The sequence below is a fragment of the Nymphalis io genome, chromosome 15, assembly GCF_905147045.1.
Source record: "Nymphalis io chromosome 15, ilAglIoxx1.1, whole genome shotgun sequence".
Taxonomy (NCBI): Eukaryota; Metazoa; Arthropoda; class Insecta; order Lepidoptera; family Nymphalidae; genus Nymphalis; species Nymphalis io.
The window spans coordinates 4,927,197-4,953,353 of record NC_065902.1 but is presented as its reverse complement, the minus strand read 5'-3'; the positions used below and the strand labels follow the sequence as shown (position 1 = coordinate 4,953,353).

Genomic DNA, 26,157 nt, shown 5'->3' with positions numbered 1-26,157 from the left:
CGGACTGTCTTTGCGGAATCAAATCTTAGTGAGATTGAAAATATACAGTCTTTTTTATATATATTAATTTGACGATGATAAGTTAAACAATACTGTGTCTTCTACATACGAATGTCAAATCAATAATGAAAAAAATAACGAAATAAGTGTTAACCTAAACAGCTCTAAGCAACGTTTATAAGTAATGCCGATATACTTTAAATAATGATTTAGTTAATGGACATGTTTTGTAACTGAATATAACTTGTATGTAACTAATAATAACCTATATTGATTTAAAAGTGACCTATAACTATAATTATTTTCTTGCCGATGTGTTGCTATTTTCGAATTGTTTGTACATTCAAGTTCCTATATTAAATGAAACCTCATTGTAAATCAGTAACCGCTTTTGATGAACGAGTAATGAGATATTAGTAACTACTAACTATAAGTCACATATGCGACGAAGAAAGTTATGAAAGGTTTTAATTAGGATGCTGTTGAAGTACGACTTTTACTTTCTTCTTACGGGAACTTATAAAATTCCGTGCACCCTTAAAAAAAATCCTAAGCCTACTTTATTTATTTATATAGTAGACTCAATAGCCGAGATGGCCCAGTGGTAAGAATGTGTGAATCTTAACCGATGATCGTGGGCAAGCACCACTGAATTTTCATGTACTTAATTTGTGTATAATCACAAATTTATTCATCTCGTGCTTTACGGTGAAGGAAAACATCGTGAGGAAACCTGCATCTGTCTAATTTCACTGAAATTCTGCCACGTGTATTTCACCAACCCGCATTGGAGCAGCGTGGTGGAATAAACTACAAACCTTCTCCTCAAAAAGAGGAGAGGAGGTCTTTAGCCCAGCAGAGGGACATTCACAGGCTGTAACGGTAGACTCAATAGTATAAAATTTTGATATTAAACATGTAAGCAACTTTCCAAAATATATTTGAAAGTTTATTTTTAAAGAAATGAGCAGTTGTAAAATACCTTTATTGTCAACGCCGACAAGTCATGGGGAAATCATTAATTATTATGCTTAAGCCTCAAATCGATGTTTCTTTAAGGACTTACATTATAGCGTTCTTGACGCCTGCAGGCTGCAATATGAAGATATGCTTGTAAGGAACAAGTAAAATCTTAAATAAGGCCGAAGCTCATTAAGCTACCACGACACTAAATCATCCGATATTATTTTGTGAGAGGAAATAACTCGGCTACCAATTAATGTACGATACATGGGTATTCTTATGATTCTTCGAATGAAATTGGCAGCTGAATTGGTAGCTACGTTTGATGTACAACGTATTATGGAATTAATCGATTCTATATACGGAGCCAAAGAAGATGACTGTTAATTGGTAACAAGCTGCCGACAATCGACAATGCCTTATAGGTGAAATATGTATTACGCAATTTTGTATTAAACGCAGCAAGCATAAAAGTGCTTTTAAAAAACGGCTCATTCTGCTTTGATTTATTATTTAAAATATTCGTATTATGATAATATTTGCGTATTTCTTTATTTAATTTATAATTGAAAAGTAGACAAGCAAATAGGCCACCGAATGTGTTGGTGACCACCACGTAAAATATAAAAAACTATTCCTCACACTCTCAATGCACCAAAACCATTGAAACTTAGACATTATCTCAAGTGATTGTAATTACACTAGCTCACTCACTCTTCAAACCGGAATACAACAACACATTTGATTGTTTGGCGGTAAATAATTGATGAGCGGCGGGAACCTACCCAGACGAGCTTGCACAAAGCCCTATCAATCACAAAATATATTGAAAATTATAATTTATGTTTTTCAATATTGTATAAAAAACTTGTCGCCTTATATATAATAGCTTCCCTGTATATAAATATTTACAGCTTTGTTAAACCGTTTTTCATCTTGTAGGATTTCGAAAGTTAACGTTGTTTTAAGCGTTGATATAATTTTATCATACACATTTTTTTTTTATTTAAACCACTTATAAGTTGTATATATAATATTTTGTTCTTAGATCTAATTATATGACTGGTTTATTGAATTACAAATCAAAAGAACTAGCCCTGTAATTTATGACCAGCACAGATGATTAATCGGCTTTTAAGATTCGAGATTAGAAAATGAAATTTTATTAAAACGACATTAAATGCTTTAACTGCACTGGAAATAAATTATTTGTTATGAAATTCGATATAGGCATTCAATTATTATTAAGAACGTTTGATATTATTAGCTACCAAATGTACTTGTTTTAGGTAGGTACATAAAAACGAAATAAAATCCGCGATTTTGTTTTTTAATTATTAGTCTAAATAAAATAAATTCATAATTATTTATTTGGAATGAAATATGAATATTTGTGTATTTTTATCATTAAGGTGATAGTTCAAGTAGTTAGAATAGTTAAAGGTATGTGAATAACGATTTCAAATTTCTATAAAGCACGCTGCTTCGCGTTAGAGGTTTCTATAATTATGTATAATAGTATTTTATAAGATCTACGTACACATTTTGTTCGCTTTTCGATAAAATTGAGCAAGCCAAAAAACTTACGCGTTACGTTTGGACATCTTCTCGTTCGCCGCAAAACCGTAAGCTGTAATTTGAGTTTAATTGAACAGTTGTTAGTGCTAAATGTATAAGGCAATTTGGTTTTTGTAGCTTGCAACACTTATTTTGGTTTTAGTTATATAGAATTATATTTAAGCTCTGTTAAACAACGTAATCGGTAAATATTTTATGACATACGGTCGTCAATTCAGTTATCTACTCGCACATAATCCATTTATGTAGTTTCTCTAAACGAGCACGTTTTGATGTTTCCGAGTCATGAACCTTTTAATTATCTGTGTCATCACATTGTCCCTGAATGAAATATAATTATGAGCTTGTCGGAACAATGTGGAGGACACATACATTAATTGTCTACATTATTTAACGCAATATTAGTACCGTTTATATTTATTTTTGCTCGTACTTACACAGTTTAGTTGATTATTACATTTAAAATTATTTATGAAAATCTAAAGTATAATTATTTTGCACTCAGTTTAATTATTTATCATTCGATGCAGTGCTTTTTATTTTTAAACTGGTTCGTATCGCTTGCAAGTAAATACCATTACTTACAGCGAGTTATAAAATGCCTTAATACTGCGGTCAATTAAAAAATAATTTCACATCTCAATGAGGTAAAAAGAAATCACAACCCTTTTATGGGGAACATAACGAGATGAATACCCGCTCAGAAGAACGTGTTGTATTGTTTTTTCCGCCTGTCCTTGTATAGTATTACCACATATTTAGGGAACAATGTGGTATAATTCGAGAGGAAATTTAGTTTTTAATCTAGAAGCAGTTAGAGTCATTTTAGCATGGACTATCCGAACGCGGGGTCTCTTTATTTTACGGTTTATTGTACGTTATTTCTGATCTCGTGCCCGAGTGTTTAACATGATTTCGTTGTTCTGGGACTCGAATTCGTCTAATTTACGACAGCCACGGACAAGGGCCGAGGTATTTCTGTCTCAATAACCGGCCAATGTATATCTATATCCGACTAATGCTCTTAAAGATATTTAATTAAAGTTTGTTTATTAGTTCTGATGATATTCCAAATATTGTAATGGATTTTTTATATTGTCGGCAATACGATAAGATTTGTCTTCTTTATGGTATGCATTTTTTATCATATAACACGTCGATAGGTTGATATATTTCTTTATAATCATCAACACGACGATTTTAGTCATCATTTCACATTCAAATATATTAACAATTTATGTTACTAATTATTGCTGTATAAAATTTTTCCTGAAATAATCGCTAAATCCAAGAGAAGTTCGCTAAACAAATAAATAATTTATTAAATCGGTACAATGCCTTATTCCATTAGATTCCCCTCGCCAAGTGACTGGCGTGAAGTGAAACACAATAGCATTTCAGGGTGGTCACGTCACATAAATTGTTGACTCGGACGTCCAGTATAAAACATATATATATACATATATTTATATATATATATATATATATATATATATATATATACATTTAATTACTAACTTTTCACCCTCCTTTATCCGGGATCAATCAAAACCACGAGTGCTTTAGAATGGACGACATGTTTGTTATAACAATACGCTTCCGTACCAATTTCGAAATGTTAATAAATATTTTTGGTGTATAACTTTATGCTTCCTTTGTTACAGGTAAGTGCCAAGGCCCAGCAGGGCTGTATCCTTGAGGTCGCAGTCCACGTGGTTACGACATTAATATTCATGGGGCTTAATCTCTAGAACACCTACATTTCCAATGACGTACGCTTCAAAATGAATCTTATGAGCTTTGTTTTATGTTTTAAAATAGAGTGTCGCAATGTTTAGTTATGTATAACCCGAAAATGTCGAGTTTGATGAGATTTAATAAGCCTTTATATTTTAAGAACAAACGGTACATTAATACCTGCATTTAATACCTATTCCGTATAAAAACCGTGTTAAGATTTCCTTTCACAGAAAAGCAATATATTTTTCGTCTCTAAAAACCTAAAGATTCTATTTCCGCTGCTTAAAATTTATGTTCGCAAAAGAAGCAAAGGTGCTTATACAAAATGGCTCTCAAAATCTCTTTGTTCAATTGATTTCAAGTATAATACTGCGAAGCAGTTACGAAAACTTTTGAAGAATTCTGACTATTCAAAACTGCTTTATTTCTTTCAAAGTTTAAAATGGTATGCTTATTTCGTTTTGTGACTAATTTATTTTTCCTGTTTGGTATAATGAACGTGAATCTCATATTATATTGAAAAAAAAAGAAAAGTAAATATGATTAATTTTATCTAAATCAAATTTATTCTAGTTTATCTGTAGAGGTGATTGAATGAATAATCTCAGGAATTACCATTCTGGTAGATAACTTTTCGCTACGATTCTAAGAAATGGAGCAATAACTATAAACTTCAATCAATCGACTTTATGCCAGTCAGACTGTTTTTTTCAGAAGAGTGTCTGAAAAAAACAGTCTATAATAATTCAAATTTAACGCGAATGAACGGGTATTAAAACATTACAGGTAAAACACTGTTGGTTGCGTTGCGACAGCAGGAAAACATTGATATATCATGCCTATAAGATGCCTACGGTGACATTGGTTACATTATTCTGCTGGTTTGTTTTGAATTTCTCGTCCTTGAATTTATTTTTAATAATTTTCTGCAGCCACTGCTGACTGCAGATGAATAATTATATTATTTAACCGATTAAACGCTACATAAAAAAACGACTTTATAATGAATTCTTAACATTTGAATACAGTCATGAAAGTTAAACTAAAACGATGCGATAAATAGTAACAAATAAATGGTTCAATAACTTTTTAAATAAATGAAGTTGTCAGTGTATATTTGTATAAATTCTTACGAATTTATTTGTTTAATGATTCTTTATGCTTCAGTTGTTTTTAGTATTCTATAGTACTGTCGTGAGTAACGATCGAATGTTACGGCCCACTTTCTGCTACGTTTAACACGCATGGGTCACATGCACATTTATCTTGACGCGTGCACTTTTCATGATTTTATATGTATTTATTGTATTTGCCATTTCACTTCCTAGTAGTCGTAAATTATAGTCTCGTATTTAACAGTTATGTGTCGATATATAGGAGCAATCTAATTGAGTTATTGTCCAATAATAAGGGTATTTGATATTGTGTTTGCATTGATACAAAAATGAAATACCTAAGTTTTTTTTGTCTTTTCTTGTATATATAATGGCTAGTGTCTTTGAAGGGAATGCTTAGAATTTTTATTGAAGATATTCAGACACTATGATATATTGTTTATATCTTAGTAAATATTTAATAAAATATACCGGTCGTTCGATAAGCATAAAATGTATTCTGACATTAGTTTACAGTCTATTCTTAAATTTACTTTAAAAATAAATAATAAAATAATAGTAACTATTATAATATTTTATTATTTATATTTAATCGTTCATTTTGTCGTCGTCATTATATATATCGTCGTGTTATTTAAGATTAGGTACTTCTATTTATATCATCTAAACAAACTTCAAAATTGAGAACCTATGCGATTACGTACGTAGTACTACTTGATACCATCATCAATATGATCATAAACACTTACTTTTTTACTTTTACTTTACTTTTACTTTTTTTTAAATATAAAAGTTAAACAGATTGTTGTTTAAAGAGTCCTGTTGTTAATATCCAATGTTAGTATAAAATTGTGTTAAGACATTAAAAATAATCAAGAAATTATGAAACTTTTTAAAAGCTGAATATCATTATTGTTGCGTGTATGACTTTATTTTCGCTTTTGCCTCGTCAGGAATATCAAGTTTTGATGCATTTCCGTCAGTGTCGTGTTTAATTTCACTTAGCGATCGTGGCCTACTTGCGAGGAAAGCGGCCCTCCCATTATCTATGTTTCGCTGACTCGCTGACATTCGTTTTCAATCATATAAATTGCAACGTGATGTTTGTTTTTGCTTGTTATAATTATTACAAATGTTTATGTTATGAATATTACGTATGAGTTGCAAAATTGGTAAAGTAAAACATGTTTATATATCAATTGTCATAAGCTTAGTCAACAATTCATCTATTGATAGCTTTGACGTATTGTTAAATAATATATAACTTTTGCTTTTGAAAAATTGGATTCGAGAACACTATATAAATAAACTATTGGAAATATTTAATTTAAATAATGCAATATTATACAAACATTATTTGCGATTCTTTAATCTGCGTAAACGAATAGATGACCTCTCAGTATGAGTAGCACAAACGAAAGATAAAAACAAAGTTGCAACTGTAACTAATTTTATTATTTGACCTACTCCGTCGTGTTAGTATCTGTGGCACGTAGAGAACATCAATTTTATATTGACACATGACAAAGTGCATAACGGCTGACGTTACGTGTACCTGAATCACTTAATACGCTGAGCAGATGGTACTAGGTCTAGCCGTAATAGTCACTGACTAATTCAGTAGAAATCATAAAAAATCTAAAAAAAATATGTAACTAATATAACAATGTATTTGAAAAATCATGTTATATCAATTATGTTATCGAAGTATTTATTATATGTAAATGAACGAATTCCATTATTCAGATGTAAAATAATAAAAACAAAACACGTTAGAAAAAACAAACGTCATCGTAATACATCAGTGGTTGAAATTTGAATACAAGCGTTGGGGCGTGAATGCGGTCTAATTGTGTGCGCTTCGTTTTGGAGTTTTTGATTGCACGTTGTTTGAAGTGCTTTGTTGTGGTTCCACAATCACCTTTTTATTATTGCTTAGGTCTAGTGGTATTAAATGCTATTTACCCGGCTTCTTTACAGTATAAGTTTTTTTTTATAAAATTCCATTATTTTAAATTTTTTACTCCTATTTTAGAAAATAAATGTATTGAACATTTATTTTCTAGTCTAGGTCTTTAAAAAGTATCTCAGTGCTTTTTTAGTATTAGTATATTCAATTTTATTAGTTATACTTACTATAAAGAAAATCTATATATAACTATATATATATCTAGATAACCTAATAATATTACATAATAAGTAATTATATAAGAATACATTATTATCACAACGAAATATAAATGTATTATTTAGATTAGATAGCAACAGTCATATAACGGAATAGTTTACATTTATAAAACAGTTTTTATACCATTTTAGGATGTTATTGCCAACGGAACCAGACTGTCGATGTTATTTTACGACGCCCTGGAAGTTACATCCCGGTCGATATTTAGGAGCGGCAGTAAACTAAATAACAATGCACTGGCATAAGCTATTTATGACATTAAGCTTTAATAATAGTAACAGTTGTGTAGACGAATTGTGTTAAGTAGTCAATAAAAGTAATATTTAGTAATTATTGCTGGCTTTCGAAATAATTACAAACTGTTGAAAACCCAGAAAATGCCGGCTTATTTCAATATAGGTATACTACTAACATATTACTTGAAATAAAAGACTATCACTGCTAACATAGATATAATGAAGCTCAAAAGATTACGTAACTGAAATCCTTAAAATTACAATGACGCCCAAAATAGTTAAATAATATTACCAAATAGTTTGCGATTGATTTGAATTCGTCGGTGCGACATCCGACTTGCCCGATTGTTATTCTTAGTAATGTTTGCCGATATTTTACAAAAACGTGACTGGACAACGAACATTGGCCTATGCTTATAATAGATCAATTGTTGTGGCACCTTTAGGCTTATAAGTAAGTAGCTCGTGCAAAATTTAAATAACTTTATACCGGTAACAATTTTTGAAAGATTTCTTTTATACACTTATGTAAGAAACGATAATATAAAATTATTACAATTGGATATTTTTATAATCTATAATTTTGTATAATCTATTAAACATGAAATCAAATGGTTTAATTTTATTATCGTTAAGCGTGAAAGCCGATCTATACATATATACCATATTACAATAGTAGAAACAGTAAAAACAAATATTTTGATTAAAAAACTTAATTAGAATTGCATTGTAAATTATCCTCCCATTTTCATCAAGTAATAGAAATAATAAACCTTGACCTATCATAAATTACACCCTATCCCAAGGAGGTCGTATATAATTTGGTGTGTTAAGCGTAGCAGGTCGAGATATCAATTAGCGAGCATTTAGGTCAAATAGTAATTACCCACCGCGCTAATGTTGCTAACAGATACCAGTGCAACTCTCGACGGGTTTACGCCATGGACCACAGATAATATAAATCGATAAGATATACTCTAGTTGTATTTTGTCGATAACATCGTCATGTAAACGAGCTTAACTAGTTTTTCTTGAACTTAAAAGTAAACGTTGAAATGTATGTTAATTTTATTTATTTATGATCATAGTTTGTTACAACTAAAATCATATTAGAATTTAGCTATTTTTTCGGGCCAATATTTCGAAATCAACTAAACATAGCAATAAACTATTGAAGTATAAATAACACTTCCGAGTATAATATAGAGGTTCCGAGTACACTATAATTTGGATCATAAATCAAAAATAACATTACGAGATGGCGTGTGAGTTAGCCAAGCCTTCAGGCGCGTGGGTCGCACCCATATGCAACCAGAGGACAATTCCGTAAACACCAAGGGTGGTTAGCGGCATGCGAAATTGTTTTCTGTAGGACTTTAGCACGCGATTTAAAGGCCATAAATTTGTTTTTAACTGTAGTAAAAAATAAAAGTAGCGTTCTGTAAATGTCAAAGGGGCAGTAAACCACATATAAGTAGCAAAGTTTGAGCCGCAGAAAGGTTTGAATTGAATCCACCACGCTACTACATACCGGTTGGTGAAAAAACAAAATTTCATCCCAAATATCCAGGTTTTTTTTACAATTAATAGGCCAGCGTTTGACCGTTGACTTGCCTGATGTTAAGCATCGACACGTTCTAGGATGTAGCACGCTTACCTATAAGAAACCTGTTTACTCTGGATTTGAAGACACCAACATTTGACTCGGGCAAAGCATTCCATACTTTCGCAGTGCGAATGATGGTTTCCTATCAATCTATTTCTCCAGCGAGCACGAGACGATTTGTAAATACAAATAAGGCACAAAAAAAATTACAATTTTTTTCATTAATTTATACAATAATTAATGAAAAAAATTGAGTAGTGTGGTTTCCCATATATCAAACTTATTTAGTTATTTTATTTATAATCGTAGCTAATTTCCTTATTTTTTAAGTAAGTGTCTCAATATATATAATGTGTGATGCCTTTAAAAAACAAATTTTGTTATCGTTGTGTAAAAAATATTGCTATTTTACAGTTTGTTTTACGTATCCGGATAGATAAGAAAAACTTTTTCACTAAACTCATACCCTAAGTAAATTATATCGTTAAGTTTAATCAACGGTATAACGCTTCCGGACGATAAGATATCAGTATTAAAATACCTTTAAACATACTTTCTATTTAATTATAAACGTATTTAGATGTGGTTAGAACAATTTCACATAAATTAAGGAAAATATGTAAAAACTTTATGAGTTTGGTGTAAACATATATAAACTATAAAAAATATATACTAGAATAATATTAGTACCGTTATTTAAAAAACAGAATATACATAAGTAGATGTAATAATATAAAAGTGACATTATATTTACAGCAGCTATAAAAAAGCTATTGATCTAAGAACCCTAAGCATATTATTGAGCTTGACTGTACCTAGTTATTACACTACAAAGAATATTAGACATTGCATGACAGGATACAGCTGTCAACGACTCAAGAATCACCTTGATATAATGAAATAAACATTTTGCTACTTTGTTGTATTGTAGTAACACCGACAACGAGCAAAAGCTTAATATTTGCCGCATTATAGTATTTAAATCTTATAGCAATAAAGTTCTAGACTTTATATTAAAAAAAATGCATATTAAGTTAAATATTTAAAGTAATGGTAATGTTTTTGCAAATAACGTTACTTAGATGTAAGTTTATATCTCTAGCTAACAATAAATTTAAAATATAAAATACTTTATTGTAATAAACTTGTTTTTGCTGATTTGACTTTTTCAGAATATTTTGTATTGTAAAATTAATTTAGTCGTTACATCGTTCCAAATAACGTCTAAAAACGGATACTATCGTAATAAAGTATTACAATAGTTCATTTTTAAAACAAAAACCATGAAAACCTTTTAAATATTATCATTTACAAATTTAAGAGAAAATATCAAATATGACATAGCGCCTTGTATTAAAACAATGTATTGAATTCTCTGAAAATTTCTTCATTCATAGGGTTTTCAATGAAAACACAATATCAGCACAGGTGTTCCATGCAAGTACAAGTTATAAACTGCAGGCAACTTGCTATTTTACTTAACATACTATTGTCTTCTAAAGAACAATAGACTATAATTAAATTAAATTTAAATTCTACAGGTTAATGTACACATTCTCATAAGTTCTCCCCAAACTATTAAGAGATGTCATATCGTTCAAAGGATTATTTAAAAGCCACCTACTATTAATACATAAATAGATTTAAGAAACGCGACCTGTAGAGTCAAATATCGTAATAAATAAATCAATGAAAATAAAAACGCCGCCGTTATGCATTTGTTTTTAGAAATGAGAATTGACTAATTGTATTGGTGCTTACTAGCTTTTAGTATAAAAAAGGTCGCTTTAAATTTTTATTTCAATAAAAATCATAACTACACTGGCCGCCAAAAAAATCGACCCACCCGTATTTTTTTACTTACAAAGTTGTTATCTTAACTATGCGACGACCTAGGTGGATTGTTTTACTTATGGGACATACATTTAACATTTTATTACCCACTTGATATTGATTTGGAGGAGTTGTAAGTGTTATTGAGGATATTTGGAATATTTTTAAAGTATTGATAAGAAAACGTTACTTTGTGCACAAAGTGCATGGTTAGTTTATTTCCAGTTCTTAACGCGGAGTCATCTCGGTTCGATGTTTATTATTGATTAAGTGTATGAAACTTTGTTGAAACAATAATTTTAATAAGCTTAAACATAAAAAATGGATACTACTGAAGCAGAAGCTGCTCAAGTCGTAGCTCTTATTCATGAGGGGTTAAGTCAGCGAAATGTGGCTAGAGCACTAAAATTAAGTCGTTCAGCGGTGCGAAGAGTGTACAAACGCTACTTGGAGACTGGGGAGTATCGCCGGAGACCAGGATCTGGCAGGGGGCGTGTCACGAACCCGACCGATGACTGTTTTATTGGTTTGACGTCTTTAAGAAACCGACATCTTTCGGCTGTTGACGTTCAAGGTAGACTCCGAGAAAGTCGTGGAGTGTCTGTGAGTGAAAATACTGTAAGAAGAAGACTTCGAGAGCAAAACTTAACCCCTCACAAGCCAGCAACAGGACCAAAACTCACAGCATCCCATCGACAAGCAAGACTACAATTTGCTAGGCAGCACGTCGATTGGACACTGGACCAATGGGAGACAGTATTGTTCAGTGATGAAAGCCGAATGTCTCTAGTAGGCTCTGATGGACGACGTAACGTCATGCGAAGGCCAGGAGAACGCTACTCTCAGTGTTGCATTCGAGAAACAGTCCGATTTGGTGGAGGCTCTACAATGTTTTGGGGAGGTATTTCTTTGACGGGACGCACAGAGCTGGTTTTTTTCCGTAATCGTGTTGTTAATGCTGAAACTTACATAACGGACATTCTGGAGCCTCATGTGATGCCTTACGCTGGATATATTGGGGATAATTTCCAACTTATGCACGACAACGCACGACCTCACGTCGCTAGAATTGTTAAAGACTATCTCAGGGAAGTCGAAATTCCAGTTATGCAGTGGCCAGCCAATAGTCCGGACTTAAACCCGATAGAGTACCTCTGGGACCAGCTAAAACATACGGTTCGAGCACGAAATCCAATTCCAGAAACCCTGAATCAACTGGAAGCTGCCCTAACTGAAGAATGGCAACGGACCCCACAGAAAAACATTAAAAAGCTAATCAGGTCACTTAATAGGCGTATGCAGGCAGTGATTAGGTCAAGAGGAGGAAACACTCCCTATTAAAGTAAGATTTAGGCACCCAAATTTAAAAACAAACGGCATAATCGTTTTGTACACAAAAAAATAAAATTGCGTAAAATTTTGTGTTTTCGTGTTTTGTCACATATTTACCTAAAAACCTATTTTTTGCGCACTATTTCTGTTTTTGTACAATCCTACAATTGCATTTTTTCATTATCAATCTTAAAAATATAAATAAGTGGTAGTTTAAAACCATACGATAGCTTTTTTACAAAAAATGTAGGTGGGTCGATTTTTTTGGAGGCCAGTGTATGTTGTTGGTGGATATTTGTAAGTACTACTGTTAAACTATAATAAACCTAGCGAGTTTGTTAACTGATATAAAATTGTGAACGGAGCCTTCAAATTACATAAAACGCAATTCATTTAAAAAGTTTGTTTTTTTAGGCTATTTAGAATATAAATGAAATCGGCCTATGAAGTAAGTCTATTCAATTATCTTTAAACAAATCATTTTGTCAAATATAATTGACAATCGCTACCGCTCAATGGAGCGTTTTGTATTTCTGTCTATATCAATGTCAACAGGTTACCGAATATGAGGCTTAATATGAAATCATTGGTTCCGAATACGATGTAATTACAGGGAGCACTAGTCCGTGAAATGGATTGAACGACCGCTGCTGCTCGGGGGCTACGTCACGCGTCAGCACGACCTATAACCAGATATGGATGAACGAATAGAGACATTAAAAAAACACGCAAAAAATAAATAGTTTTGGTAATACGCTCCGAATTCTTATAGTTAATAATAATTAACACAATGTATTATACTTAACAAACTAATAGTGATCTAACGAAAATATACAGAATTAGCTATAAACGATCATAAGATAATCGAAAGAAATACTGGATTAACATTAATGAGAACATAATTATACATAATAAGCCATATTTTTTGTTAAATTACTATCAGATAATTTTCTAATAGGTAATTACTATAACACAGCGCATGTTTGTTTATTCAGTGGGCGTGATTATAAGATCCCGCGGCAAAACGTGTAAAGGCAGCTAAAGAAAATGATATCCACATGTGTGGGCTAACCTTATATATAAGATGTATACATTGAACAGCCACAATGAATTTATAAGGCTCTTTTCTTTAAATGGGCGATGCACGGAATGCTATAATTGTTTTGAATACCAAGCCCTCTTTATTGTTACGCGTTAATTAGAGGTAAACGTTTGAAGTTTATACTAAGAAGGTATTTATAGTTTTTGCTACAAAGTTAGCTTTAATAAGTATTCTTGGAAGCTATAAGCTTAAACTGAACCTACGCGAGTCTATAAATAAGATATTGATCTCACGAAATGTATGGCCTTACAGTTTGAATATCAATTGTATGATCTGTATGCGACTAACGGTTTCATTGCATTTAATCAGTTTGCTTCAAGTAGAACTGAGTTACTTGTAACAGATGTTCTATGTTATGAATGTGTAATCATAGAATAGTTTCAGAAATAATCATTGGTTCATATCTTACACTTATATTTAAATACCTATAGAGTTTGTATGGATTGTCTTGGTGTCTCTTTTTCTTTTTCTATATTTGTGCTATCAAAAAATCAAGTAACTGCTATTAAATGTTCCACTACTGGGCAAACCCGCCAACCCGCATTGGAGCAGCGTGGTGGAATAAGCTCCAAACCTTCTCCTCAAAAAGAGGAGAGGAGGCCTTTAGCCCAGCAGTGGGACATTCACAGGCTGTTACGGTTACGGTTACTGGGCAAAAGACTCTTCTCTAGTTGAGGAGAACTTTGGAAGTGATTCCACCGTGCTGATTCAATGCGGGTTGGTATTTTTTCTCCGCTGAACACGAGATGAATTATAAACACAAATTAAGAATTTGAAAACTCAGTGGTGTTTGCTCGGGTTTGAACCCGTAATTTTCGGTTAAGATTAACGTATTCTAGCTATAGGGCCATGGTGGCTGCTATCAAAACACATTAAAAATAGTATTACGTCACCTTCCTTTTTGATTATTATACATAAATAATTACAATGTTAGAGTGTAGAGATGATAGATTTACTATGTTTATGTTTTCTTATAACAGTCTGTACTCTTTCAATGCTCTTATCAAATCGTATTAAAAGACGTGGGTAATAGCGCCCTTTCAATCATTACAGTACTATCAAAATAGGCGTCGTGAGATAATGTTGTATAGGAACGTATCTGACAGTTACTAACAAAGTGGGCGATAGGATTGCGAAGATGAATGGTATCATTACGTACTCTAATCTTATAATTACGAGGAGTTAGCCAAGTAAGGAGCGAACTACAATCGATGGTAGAATGATCATTTAAATAAAACATTCATTTGTGAAGAACGTTAAAAATACTCGATTTTCTTTATTCGTGTTTGAATTAAGAAGTTTTTCTTACAAAAAAAAATCACTATGAATATATTTTAAGAATTAATGCAGTAAGGGCATAATTTTAAAGGGTTAATACAGGAATGATGTAGCTTAGTAGACCTAGGTATCAATAGAAACTCGATATTTTTGACTAATTTGTATTGCCATATAAAAAATATATTACCATAGAATATCTAAATTTTGACTTATGTAAACAGATACATTTTTGAATTCATAAGTTCAAGCCCATGAAAATATATTAAAACTAAGTTGTAAACTTTTAAATACTTGTAAATAAGTTGTAGAAACAGGAAAATGAGATTTGGCAAAGCACTTTAAAGACCGTTGCTTTTCTTCTTACAAAGAATAATCAACCTTAGACTGATAAAAATCGAGTCTCTTTTTCTTAAAGTCATAGTAATTTATCTTACAACTATTTATTTTGACTGCGAATCCAAACGATCGCAATTTTATGAGCTAACGAAAGGTCGATGTCCTCGTGACGTCATCATCTAAAACTTAAGTAGTACTCGGCTGTGTTCCATTGCAAGTGAATTATGCATTTAATATGTAGTAGTTATTTATAAAGCAAAGGAGATTATTAATAATTGTATGTGATCAGAGTCCAGTTACTGTTAACTTTAAGTACCTACTTGAGCACAAATCATAAAATTTGATATTAATTTCATAATTTATATATGCAAAGCTTTTGTTATACAATGCGTAATATTTAAAATGATTAGAGTAATCTAAACTCAAGCAGGTCCGTGTTACTCGATGCCCTTGTCTCAAATATTTATAATAGTTTAATATAAACAAATAGTTGTTTCCCCTAATACATTGCTGATGGCTGATGGCTTGAAACTCAACACCGGCGCGCTCATAAAAGCCCTCTTTCATCCCGCCTGGCTTATTACGTTCATATTATGGGTGTTGCTAGGAAAAAATCAAGTGTATCCAGAAGCGGATGTACCGAGATTAAGGGACACGTATAAAATAGGTAGCGTAATATGATCCTGTTCTTGAATGTTTCGTGGGATTTCTGATCAAATATCATTTCTAAGCGAAAGTATTTTATAATATTTTTAATTGAAACGATTGTATTCTTGTTATTCTTATGTTATTTTACGCTTATATTTATGTATTATATATACGCATTTAAAGAGTTAGTCCGTTTATTTGTTTGAATCGACTATTCTTAGGATTTACCAATCCGATTTGAAAATTTATAGGGTTAAATAGCTCAGTTATTGAGAAAGGTTATATATTTTTTAATATCACGGTATTCTTAGGTACACGAGGTAGTAAAATTTGACGTGGGAGAAACCGCACGGGGCAGCTAGTTAATTTATAATAGCGGAAAAATAAAATAATAATTGAATAAACTGACTTTCAAAAATGTAGTATACCATAAAAAAAGTTTACTGTATAATAAAATACAGCGGCAATTTGAACACAAATAAATTGAGATCGTCATTGATAAAGATCAATGTAAGGCAAGTTACAATCAAAGCATATACTCGTATCAGATCCATGATCACGACAACACCAAAAACAATTTATTTTCGGAGCACGTTATAATTAAGCTGTTTACACACTATAAACTGACCCTATTATTACGTATAAATCAATTACTGTTATTTAAGTTTTCGGTACTTATGGTATAGGTGTTTGTTTCGATTCAAACATAGTCTATAATTAATGCCCTCGCGATAAGTAAAACACTTTAGATTATAATAAAAGGCGTCTATCAGTAGATATTATTCTTATTATAACGTTCGTCAATCAACTGCCAGAATCTATAAAATGCTTTCATAATTCAACCCACGTGGAAAAATATTTTTCAAGCCGTTTCTTCTTAGCCTCATTAAGTTTTGGTTATTATCTTTTATATTGTTTTATGCATTTCTTTATACATAACCAAAAAATAAGTAGTGGCTTTTCTAAAAATAAGTCAAAACTTATTCTCATTTAGTGTGTAATGTAAACCGTTATAATAGTTAATAATAGGCAGTATGTATCTACTAGACTATATATACAGACGATAAACTGTATTTGTTAAAACGCAGGTAATAACTCATAACATTACCGTGACCAACTGCCAATGCGGCCGTTCTTAAGAGTAGCCAACGGTGTAGACCATAATATTATAATGCACAAGAGTGTGGGTCGTGGACAAATACAATTGCACTGTATATTCTCTCATCTCCAAATCCGATGGAACGGGAAATCCGATGCGACTCTAAAGAGCCATCATCATTGCCCGATGCAACTTTATTCCTCCGTTCCCGATTACATAACTTAATGACATAACCTTCTCAAGAATTGGCTTATTGGGTAATATGATTACCGAATAGTTCTAGAGATAAGCGAGATAAAAAATAAACTTTTTGGCTATGTTACTTTAGTATTGATATATACATAACATATTCATTACAAGTATGAAAAAAATGCGGCAAAAAAAATCTTCGCTAGTCAGGTGCTAACAGTTTTATAACACATTTGCCTATAAAGGTTAGAGCAATTTGGAACATGCTAAATAACTGTACCGATTAGTAAAGTTAGTTATCGTCAATCATATAAAATGTTAGTTGCTTAAAATTTCCTTCGAGAAATAAAATTACAATTGTACTTAACTTAATATAACAATTAAAAATTGCTGCTCATTTAGACAAAAGATTTTGATTAGCCGAGATGGCCCAGTGGTAAGAACATGTGAATCTTAACCGATGATCGTGGGTTCAAACCCGGGCAAGCACCACTGAATTTTTATGTGCTTAATTTGTGATTATAATTCATCTCGTGCTTTACGGTGAAGGAAAACATCGTGAGGAAACCTGCATGTGTCTAATTTCACTGAAATTCTGCCACATGTGTATTCCACCAACCCGCATTGGAGCAGCGTGGTGGAATAAGCTCCAAACCTTCTCCTCAAAAAAAGAGGAGAGGAGGCCTTTAGCCCAGCAGTGGGATATTCACAGGCTGTTACGGTTACGGTAGACAAAAGAAATCTGGTAAAGTCAAAAAACTGTTAAAACATAGTAAACCTAAAATAATTTAGTCACTAGTAGGTAAAAAATCTTAAATGAATATAAAATAGGGCAAGCACTAAGTTATAACGCGCTTAAAATTTGTTTATAAATATATCGTGCTTAGTGAAGAAAAAATAGCATGCGTCTAATCATATTTCGTCACAAGAGCTTCCAACTATCCGCAGTAGAGCAGGAGAACAATAGGTTTAGCCCACTAGGAGGACATTCACGGGGTCGTATATTTATATTTTCTGAAGGATCACTAAACTAAAACAAATTTTGTAAAAGCTACTTGTTTTTTTACTTGATTATATTAATGAGATGCGTAGGAATATAGCCCACCGCATGCTGAGTACAAAAACATTAAAACTTAATCGTCATAACTCATTCAATTTCTTTATTCGTTTTTTTATAAAAAATACAAGAACAGATAAATATATTCTCGTGTGTGGTTATTAATATAATTTTTTATTAGCTAATACTTTTATTAAGTCTAATAAATAATAAAGAAAATCGTCTTATGGGTTAAAAAAGCGTATATACGTATGCTTTTTTACATAGATACATAGATTGTACATGCACCCATACTTTAGATATAAAGTGTAATTGATGAAATTAAGTTTCTAATAATAAAAAATAGGGAATTTAAAATGTATACAACAAATATATTATTTATTACAAACCAATTATTGTATCTACCTTGCCATGAAAAGTAATAAGTATTTTATTCATCATGTATAGTGTATTATTGACATTATTATTCTCATAATAGTTTTAACGGTGACTAATACTTTACATAAAAAAACACTCTGTACAATAAAAGCGTAACTCAGCAATAATCTTGATAGAGCATTCATGGCGCCGTTGTTCCGAGGCGGCGGATACAAAAGTAATGAGATACACATGTAGATGAGAACGGACAATGTCATATTACTTATATCATTTATGTTATTGAATCTTTGATACACTTTGAATAACTCCGAGGTATAAATGATTGGTTAAATCTTAAGCCGTCAGTAAACAGATGCATCCTTACCCATTCATATCACAAACCAGTTTGACCTCACTTGTTTAGTGATATTTAAAAACTAAACCCCTAAAATTTTGCGATGTTTTTACATATTATATATGCGTTTTTAATTTTATATGTATTTATGATAAAAGTATGAAAAATGAGTATTATTATATACCTACTACTCCTACTATCTAGTATTCAAAATTTAATTAAAATTTATAAAAATATGATTTTCGTAGATGTTTAGAATTAAAGTAAAATAACGACCTCAGATTGATTCGGGAAATGAATATAATTACGGTTGATTGTAAGATATTCCAAATAAATTATGAATATATTAATATAAGTTTTTATATAAAAATTACTCACTCTATTTAATAAATAAATAAGTTGTCATCATTCGCATATTTACGATTACTTCGATGTTTACAGTTGATAACAGTTATGCGATTTTTTTTATCTTAAAAAACAAATCGAGTCGACCCGCCCGGTAAGTAAACACTCGTTAAATCCTGACAGAATTGAATTTATAAATATGAAGATATCTATCGATAAAAAGTATTAGATAAAATTGATAGACACATATTAAGTACATGAAAACTCAGTGGTTCCTGCCCAAATTTCAACCCACTATCTTCGATAATTATTCACTTGTTCTAGCTACTGAACCATCTCGGCTTACTGGTAGCTCAAAGTCAGATATTACTGGTTAACATAACTTAAAAAAAAATATTTTCCAGCCATTCCTAACGTAATATTCAAACGTTAGTCGCAATGGATATCTAAGAATTATAAAAAAATAATTAAATGAAACAGATAAATCTATTTAAGGTGTTATAGTAATCTCGAGTGGTTAGGAGTGTGCCGAAGCTACCAAACCAAAGTCGAGTGCTTCCGTTGGAGCATTTCAAAAAACCAGTTCACCTTTTAAGATAATTATTCTATTTTAGACAAATTACTAGTTAATATTATCTTTATGTTTTTTGTTGCTTTAAAATATCGTAGATCGAATGCTTAATCGTATCGAGTTTAGTTAAGTTATTCAAATCAAGAAATAATCTAAATCGATTTAAATGCTTATTAACTAAGCCAAATAAAAAGTAACCTTTTTAGAATTTCCTTCATTCAGCGCTACAAGGATTTTTGGCTGTTTAAGTTTAGTTAGTTTATTTTTGATATTATAAAAATATCCCAGTTGTTTGGTAGCAATAAAATGCCGGAATCGTACTAAGTTAATGGATAAATGGAAAATCTTTTAATCCCTTGAGTATATGTCTCGAATGAACATACTTAGTTACAAATTTCCTTATAGGTGAGCTATAGCCGTCTCGTACAGATTTATGGTGGAAGAAAACGTTTTATACTTACTTGAAATAACAATATTTTTAAAATAATCCAGGAGATTAAAAACATTCGAAATATAAAAATATACTGCTACTTTCTACTATTTTCTATTTTATTTAAAGTTATAGGTATTTTATTTTTCAAAAAGTAGCACGTTTCGGCAAATAATAAATATAAACAATTCAAATTGTGATATCATTCGAAATAATTATAGCTTAATCATATAGAATCACGTGTTGCATAGTCATAGCATTAAATATAATAATTTAATAGTATATAACCATGGTACAGGATTACTCGTTTCCGTTCACAACGTAATGCTAGAGATGATCCTTGAAACAATAGTACGACCACCCACTTCGGTATCAAGATTCAGTTTCCGTGTACATTTGATGAAATAAACAAAACCATTGTGTACCGATGAGATTAGAACCGTATGTTTGTCCGCCGTATATCCGTCTTCTTTCATTCATTACTAAGATTCAAAACAATTCTACGATTACAAGTGAAGCTCTTTAAAATAAATATTGGTTTAAGTATCATAAATAATTTTATAAATCAATCAATTGGGCAACGGAAGCGAATCATAAATAACATATGTAATGTTGATTGCATAGTTAGTAGCAAAGAAAATCTTGTTTAATTAGGATAACTTTTTTTTTATAGAATAGGAAGGCGGACGAGCATATGGATGGTAAGTGGTTAGACAGAAAGAAATGTTAAACAAGTACTAAGTATAATGTAAGAAATTACGAAATTACCGTCGATATACATCACTTAGCAAACTTCTTAATATCAATAATCAATGACTCCTAATAATTATTATTATGAAATCGCGACTATTATTATTAATGGTGAGTAAGGCGATATAAAATCGCTCCGTATTTGTTCTATCATCGTGTGTACTGACGTCATGAAACTTCTTGGGAATATCAAACAGGAATGTTTCATGCATGTGCTACCCTGCACGACATACCGCTTCCTTTTGTGACTCATGGGTAGGGTAATAATGAGAGTAATTGCCCCTTTTCTCACATCGTGATTCATTATTGACGAAACGAGACGCGGACCGACACTCAAGTTTATTTGTTATGCTCTTCTTAATTCACGTGTGAAGAAACGGAATGATTTCTTCCTAATGGAGCCAATTACGCGCTCTGTTGAATATTTCTTTCGATTCTGAATGTAATATCATATATATAATGCCCAAATTAAACAACATCTATCGCTATCTGATTACATCATTGAAAAGAAACGGGAACGGAGTCTTCAAACAGACTTTTTTTATAGAGATTTCATACACACGGAAGTGACACAATTTGCCGTTTGTAAAAAACAGGCCTAATGTCTAGTTAATATGAGCTATTTATGCGCTTATCAAAACAAAGCTGAAGTCTGTTGACTTAATGTGCCCATAAAAGAGAAGGGCCGCGATTTACATCTGTATGGCAGATGCATACATTGTAATCTGCTTTAAAGATATGGTGATACGTTCGGCTAGGTTAAAGGTTAAGCCAGTACGACCTGTATTCCAGCATCTCCTTAAAAAAAAAGAAGTAAAAAAATACAGCTGTATACTGGTACCAGCGTAAATAAAAAAGAAAATTATTTTTAGAACTTTTTGTTAATTTTCTGTAACTGAACCAAGCTATGAAAACATAAAACTAATAGGCCAGTTTTCATTTGCTTAAAATTCGTTGTTATAAAACATCTCGTGTTCAGCAGTGAAGGAAATAATCGTGAGGAAACCTGCATGTGTTGAATTACATTCTGCCACGTGTATCCACTACACTAACCCATATTCAATTGTATTTTCAGTTTCAATAAATAAAAATAATTGTACCTACCGAGTTTGCAAACTTTAGATATTATTTTCATTTTTATTTTTATAATATTTCCAAATGTTGTAATAATCGAAAAAAATGGGGACTATTAGCATACAAAAAATTCAATATGAAAATAATGTATTGAAAGGGCGTTAATAAAATGCTACCTTTATTTATCACAAACGCCATTGCCAAATAGATTTAATGAGCCGTAACTTAAGAACGCTGTAAGGTCACACTGCACTTTATAAGGGTATCGTTATCATAATTCATGTTCTCACTAATGCTACACCAAATTTCATACTTATATGGTAAAGTGATTGTATGCAAATCTAATAATGTATGATTCAAAATAATTTTAGCACCATTGTGAGAGAATATTTAAATTGCATTATGGCGACGATTATGAATTGATAGTCTTTTGATGGAAGTAATTTTTCAATGAGTGTTCGTTTTTTGAATTTTAATTGACATTAACAAATAATTTGTTTTTATATCTGTATTTTTATATTTCAAAAATAATGTTTCGTTAATTCTTAAGCAAAATTAATAACGTTTTACAACGGTACGATCGTTACTTAGATATGAATATTTTCTAGCATATATCGCGAATAATGTGATGTATAAAAGATGATAACTTTAAATGTCTCTTAAGTCGTAATGTCGCAATGAATTTAAAATATGATACAACCAAGTTGATGTCAATAAGTAATAAATTCTAAATTAATCTTTTTTGCGCAGCATAAAACATTAAAATTAGTTAAAAACACAATCAAATATTAAGGATAAAAAGTAATCAGCATGTAAATATCCCAAACGCCTTGGCTCGAAGCTGCAGAGCAACGCGGCTCCAATACGATGCGGTTGGGTGATACACATGTGGCTGAATATATTCGGACCCATGAAAAGTCATTGTTGTTTGCCTGGGCTTAAACTCGCAATCAATTAAGGTTCATATTGGAAAAAAAATTCAATTAGATGAACATTATACAGTGCAAACAGTTGTAACCAATCAAGCAAAAATTGTGTCAGAACAGAAACCCTTTTAGCATTGCTTGTTTTATTTCGAAACATGTTCGCCCACGGCCGAATTTCGAATCGGCTTCGCTATCGAAAAATAGAAAGTTTCGTATGAAGGGCCGCTTTCCCGCTATTTATCTAGGTTAACGTAATCTGCTGATTACTCTATCCCGCTTGTTTATGAGGCTAGGGGATCATCATTCCCGTTGATTTCACTACCGTTCCAATTTAACTGCTATTCGATATGGGCTATTTGGAAATGAGTTCGATCGATTTGGAGTGAATCTTCATAACATACCGGGATTATACTTGTATCGTATTTAGATACGTATTTCATTACTATTCTTATGACGCAATAGCTATGGTTGAATTATTGATAAATTATAAAACAAAATCACTAAATATGCGCAGGTATAGTATGGTATTTCAATTAATATTAGATGAAATCATAATATTTTTATTTAGGTATCATTATTATTTCAACCTTTTTATATACAGACTTCAATATTGTAATAGAGAAATACGAACGTGTTTTAGCTTTAAATGTTACAAAAGTGACGATTTAATGCTTAATCCAACACAACAGGATTCTTCCGATACATGAAGTTTTATCAATACAAATAATAAAAGATTATAATGAATGAAATTTATCTTTTTTTTTAACAAGAACTAAGCTAAAATAAAAAAGATATTAAAATATTTCCAACACTATAAACATTATGTGAAAATTTTACAAATGCCGCGATGACATTAACGTGACTGCGTATTAAAGATTACTAAAGTTGGTGCAAATAAAATTCCGAGATTACGTATTTATGTTCTACGATGATTTTAACGATGTAGTAATTAGAAGTGGCTACTATACACAACCGCGCCAGTAGTCGAACCCTGCAATAAATTCTACTCAATTAGCATGTGACTGCGGTTATTTGCGACAAAGAAAAGCAAGTCCGACATCCTCTGCGTTAACAAGTTTAGAGATTCATATCACGAATAAAAAAATAAAATTAAAAACGACTACTTCATATGACGCACGACATCTTCTTGGAAAGACGAAACAAATGTTCATCACTGTAATTAACGACTCGGTATAATAGAACCCACTTTTTATTCCAGATATATTTCAGTATAATTATTAACTCCCCAAGAAGTATTTCAATTAGATGCCTTAGAAAGTACGACGAAATTAAATCACTTTTGCTGTTGACTGTATTATTTCAAATTAGTTTTTTTATTACAATAACGCTGGCGAGGGATGGCATTTACGATTACCAACTATACCTCGACAATAGTTAGACAATGGGGAACACGATACTCGACCCATCTACTTAATTTCGAGTAGACACCTTTGTTATATGTTTTTGTTCGTGGTCATTTCCATAAATTATAGAGGATGGCGTTGGTTATGTCAGTGTCTTGTACAAAGTGTACCTGCTATTGTTATGGAAAGCAGGGACGTGATGAACACGCCGCGCGGTGGATTCGGTAACCGAAATTGCCTATTTTGGAGTTGTAAGCATTATTGAATACCTTTAAATGACAACAAGGGAACAAAATACCTTTGTATTTTGTAACAAGAAGTCAATAACGTGATTTTTTAACAAAAGTATTTTCTGCTAGCTGATAAATTAAATTCGAGCATTTATTTTTTATGAGGGATTACAAAAGAGCTCTATGCTTTGTTCCACGATATAATCTACAACTAGGTCAAATGATTGGAGCATTATTGAATAAAAAATATGCAAACACATAAACTTCTACATTTACAATATTACTAAGATAACATTTACAATAAGGAAGTGTAGTTGGTATTTAAAAATTAGGTTATGTATCGTTTACACTAAATAATTTATTATTATTATTATTTACAAATACGAATTACAAAAACATGAATTTCACTCTTGTCACGTCAATAGCTAATTATATTATATAGTTAATCTTTCTATATATAATATTATACAGTTAATCTTTCTGCGAAACGCATTAAATCTACTGGTCACAGTTTTATATAGTATGTTGGTTAAGCCAGTAAGGCATTACAAAAAAAGTCTTGTGATTTATAAGTAAAGATAAAATAATCGTTGGTGAGTAAATTATTGTATATAGAGCAATAAATTACTGTGTTGTATTGTTACGTTCTATTTGATGCTCTTTGAAACAGTTTTCATCTACCCTCATCTATTTTCTTTATTTTTATATAAATGTACTCAATTAAATAAGATGGAAACTTATTCAAATGTTCAGTGTACAATTATAGGTCGAAAACATTCTTCTTCTTCTTCGTCGTGTCACTCTTGTCAGAGCGGTCGTGGTCACCATGAAGTATTATAAATTATTCGGCGCTGATGTTATTCGCCTCACGAGCCTGCACCATATGTCCCTGTCAGTGGTAAGCCTCGTGCATTCATGCAAAGGACCCGCCAACAGTTGTTTTTATTTGGTCGGTCCATCGCATGGGCGTCCTTCCACGTGGTCTGATGCCATCCACCTTGCCTTGAATAACAAGGCGGTCAATGGAGTCATTTCCTTGCCGGGAGACGTGTCCAAAAAATGTTAATATGCGCTTTCGAACCAGCGCCGAAAAACGCTGTTTGATGCCGAGTTCTTGAAGAATGGAGATATTGGTGCGAAATTCGGTCCACGAAACTCTTAACATTCGTCTCCAGCACCACATCTCCAGAGCATCGATCTTCTTTTTTTCGACCTGCCGCAAAGTCCACGTCTCCGCGGCGTATAGAAATATGGGGAAAACAAGCGTTTGTACGAGCCGGATCTTGGTTGCTTTGGTAATGTTTCTGTTCCTCCATATTTTCTTCAGTCTCTCCATTGCAGTTCTTGTAATTGCCATACGTCGCTTGACCTCATCTACGCATCCGCCATTATTCGATATTAAAGCTCCCAGATATATATAGGATTGGACGACCTCACAGTTCGCAATCTGAATGA

At 31.8% G+C, this 26,157-nt stretch overlaps 1 protein-coding gene across 2 annotated transcripts in view; it reads left to right on the top strand.

The window, feature by feature from the left end:
• The window catches only part of LOC126773548 (integrin alpha-PS1), a 68,332-nt gene that overhangs the window by 20,357 nt on the left and 21,818 nt on the right, over positions 1 to 26,157 (top strand). The gene's annotated exons all lie outside the window — the stretch shown is intronic.